Source organism: Barbus barbus, assembly GCF_936440315.1.
Source record: "Barbus barbus genome assembly, chromosome: 1".
NCBI lineage: Eukaryota > Metazoa > Chordata > Actinopteri > Cypriniformes > Cyprinidae > Barbus > Barbus barbus.
In genome coordinates this window covers 3,206,265-3,210,000 of record NC_136729.1, presented here as the reverse complement: position 1 = coordinate 3,210,000, position 3,736 = coordinate 3,206,265, and the positions used below count along the sequence as shown (strand labels likewise).

Genomic DNA, 3,736 nt, shown 5'->3' with positions numbered 1-3,736 from the left:
ATTTTTTATATTGTAATATTTATTTTTAAGTTCAAATTTATTTAAAGTACAACACATTTTTCATGGTTTTAATCGTAGTTAACTATAATAACCCCGCATGACTGATGCACTATAATCCAAGAAATGTTTGGTTTGAATCCAGTAAGTCATATGATTTGAGCACTGCGTGAAAATCAAACTCATATTTACTGAAATTCCTCTCCGCTCTCTTTTCTTGGTGCATTCTTGATAAGTTCATGTCCGATTGCACTTCACAAACCGGTCTGAATGATTGGTTTATAAATGAAAGAAACAAGTAGACGCATGTGAAGATTTACAGTGGTTTGTTTCTACACAAATCTCTCATATGTGCATTTATCAGAAAACTGTACAAACAAGATCATCCTCGTGTGAGACACTCATCCTAAAACTTTCTTAAGGACCCTATTTGTTCTGCGACTTTTAATGTTATGCAAGTCCAATATTATTCGGACTATTTAAGCTCAATATTATTTTTTCTACTCATTACAGCACTGTATTGCTAGCTACATTATTTATTGACATAATTTTACTTTACTCGTTTCCTAATTTAATTCGATTTTTAGTTTATTTCAATTAGATGAAATTATTTTAATCTAAATTTATTTTATTATTTATTTTAAAAAATACAGTTTCTCTCTTAATATTTTGAAATACTCTGACTTATGATTCATAAGAAAATGTGGCTTTTTTTTTTAAGCTTAAAAGTTCCAACGCTCATTTATCGTAAATGCATGGGGAACTACACAAAAAAAAATCATTTATCATACAAGCATAAATAAATACTTATTGTAAGTTCATGGAAAAATCCTTTCACAGAGGTGTGTAACTTGAGTGACCGACTCCCCCTCAGACTGATGATGTTGAGTGGTTTGATGCTGGGGTTATGAGCTCATCTGTTGATCTTATTGTGAAATGCTCACACTCTCATCTGTGTGAAGGCCTCAACATCAGTGACACGCATGTTAATGATCAGAGCAAACACACTCCATGTGTGCATCTCAAACCTAACGTCGTGTAATCAAATACATTCCCCAACCTAGCAGCAGCAGGACTGGCAGCAAACCTCCAGCATCTCACTTCTGTTCAAACAGCGCTGAAAGCAGCCGAGCATGGGGGTATCTCGAAACTAAAGCGACGCGTGATAACCGCGATGAGCTGAACTGACAGGTGCGTCTTACCTCTGCGATGCCTCGAAACGACCTCTGAAGACACAGATCATCCCAGCAGCACGGATCAAACACGCGACCACATCTTCCTCAAGAAGAGGCTGTCATTCTGCTCTGGCGCGGCTTGTTTTGGCCCATTCCTGTGTCGACGACGTTCACTTCCGGTGTCCCCTCCGCCTCCATCCGTGCATCTTCATTTATTTAAATTAATATGACTTTACCGGCTAGATTCATAATATATATATAAAATACATTATTGCTAATTTAAATGCAAAAAAACCAAATAATACAAATATAATAAATCAAATAAATAATGAATGGCACTGGCAATTAAAATTTAATTATAACGGTAAAGCAAAATAATAGCGTATAATGCATTAAATATTATTATTTTAGTAATAGTACTATATTGTGGTATTATAATATAAAAATAATTTAATATTAAATTACATGAAGATTACATAATAAAATAAATGAAAAGAATAAATAATAAATAATTACATTTATAGAATAACATACAAAAGAATAATATACGTTATAAAAAATAACCGACTAGATTCGTAATATAAAAAACATACAAATGATATATATATATATATAAGAAAACAAAAATATAATAAAATAAAATGAAAGCAAATCGTATTTAATAAGAATATCGATAAAATAATAAAACAAACCGCATATCAATTTGATAATAATATATTGTAATATAATAATACAGAAATAATTTAACACAAAATAATAAATACAGAATTTTTATAACATAAAATTATAATTACATCATAAAACGAATTATGGAGCAATAAGCATGAAGAATAATAGAATAAAGATGATACATTTTAATAAAGGTAAATACAAATATATAATAATAATAATACAGAAATGAGCTTTAAAAAGCAAAAAGGTAGTTTCAAGTTCACCTCGTCCTATATTCATAGGTTAAAGTTATTCGTTTTTGAGTTATTCGTCCCTCAAAACGTACCGACGAAGGCATGAGACACAACTTTAACATCATTAAATGTTTGCTCCAGGTGTCACTCCTCATAAAACAATCCTGCCTTTCAGTGTGGGTTATCCAAGACTGTCTGCGTCTCACTAGAACTAAAGAAACGACTAAAGAAACACCAGACCAGTCAAGAAGCAGTTCAGAGTCAACTCAAGTTTATTTGTATAGTGCTCTTCACGATGCAAATCATTGCAAAACAGCTTGACAGAAAATTAAAGTCTCTACATTATATTTAGTAGCTTATCAGTGGTGACTATCTCTAGAGTCATGCATTTAATGCACAGTAAGGCATCATTACATATTGTTTCTTACATAGAAGATATATTCTATTCATAAATGTGTTGTAATCATCATGGATAAAGGTGGTTACTGGATAATTAAACATGCCTTTTTAATTTGAAGTAGTGGTTTCTTGCTTCTGGTTTTTATATGTGAAGTATTTTATGTTTGCTGGAATGTTTTATGTATTTGTGGACTTGAGTGCTCATGTTAATTAAAAAGAGACACAGCAGACAAAAACACAGTTTTTTCATGCACCTCTCAAGTTTGAGATTTTTTTGAGAAGTGTTTTAGTGGAAAGAAAACATCCTAAAGACAGATAAAGTGCTATAAAAGAAGATTTTTTTAAACGCCCTTTTCTCAAAATGAGTTTTTTCTCCTGCACTGAGCCATAAATGTCCACTTCTGTAGCATTTACACACACCAGACTTTATATTTTGATTCCTGTCTGTATCCTGAAGGTTTTTACAGAGGGATTTGATCTTATATAATTTATAATAATATCTAATGTCAAAACAATAAACAAGAATTTTGAAAATGACTCCAGTGTTCAGATTTTTGTAGTAGAAATTTATGCAAATTAGCGCATATTTCATTAAACAATGCCTCATTTGCATATTTAAACCTAATATTTTAGAAAACTTATAATACAAAAAAAATAGCAATTATCAATGTAATCAATCAGCTGAGTAAGGCAGGCGATAACTATTAGTACATTTTTTAACCCTATTCACCTGCAGTGTCTCGCCTTAAAGGGACAGTTCACCCAAAAATGAACATTCTGTCATTAATTACTCACACTCATGTCGTTTCAAACCAATAAGACCGTCGTTCCTCTTCCGAACACAAATTAAGCTATTTTTGATGAAATCTGAGAGCTCTCTGATCCTCCATAGACAGCAATGCAACTGAAATGTTCCCAGGTCCAGAAATAAGGCAAGGACACCGGTAAAACAGCCCAAGTGACATAAGGGGTTCAACCGTCATTTTACGAAGCTACAAGAATAATTTTTGTGTGCAAAGAAAACAAAAATAATTACTTCCTTGCTACGTTTCTGGGTCTGGGAACATTTGCGTTGCTTTGCTGTCTATGGAGGGTCAGAGAGCTCTCGGATTTCATCAAAAATATCTTAAAGTGCCCCTATTATGGGTTATGAAAGGTTCATATTTGGGTTTTGGGAGTCCCCAGTAACAGGTGAACATGCATGCAAGGTCAAAAAACACTTTCATTGTCTTATAATATGCATTTATTTTTACCTTATTT

General features: G+C 32.4%; 1 protein-coding gene across 2 annotated transcripts in view; it reads right to left on the bottom strand.

Moving 5' to 3' along the window:
• LOC306870932 (H(+)/Cl(-) exchange transporter 3-like) overlaps positions 1-1,359 on the bottom strand; it is a 58,478-nt gene extending 57,119 nt beyond the window's left edge. For both annotated transcript variants that reach the window (XM_079418528.1, XM_079418532.1), the window contains exon 1: positions 1,200-1,359. The gene's annotated coding sequence lies outside the window, so the exon portion shown is untranslated. The remainder of the gene's footprint in view (positions 1-1,199) is intronic.
• Positions 1,360-3,736: the final 2,377 nt, after the last annotated feature.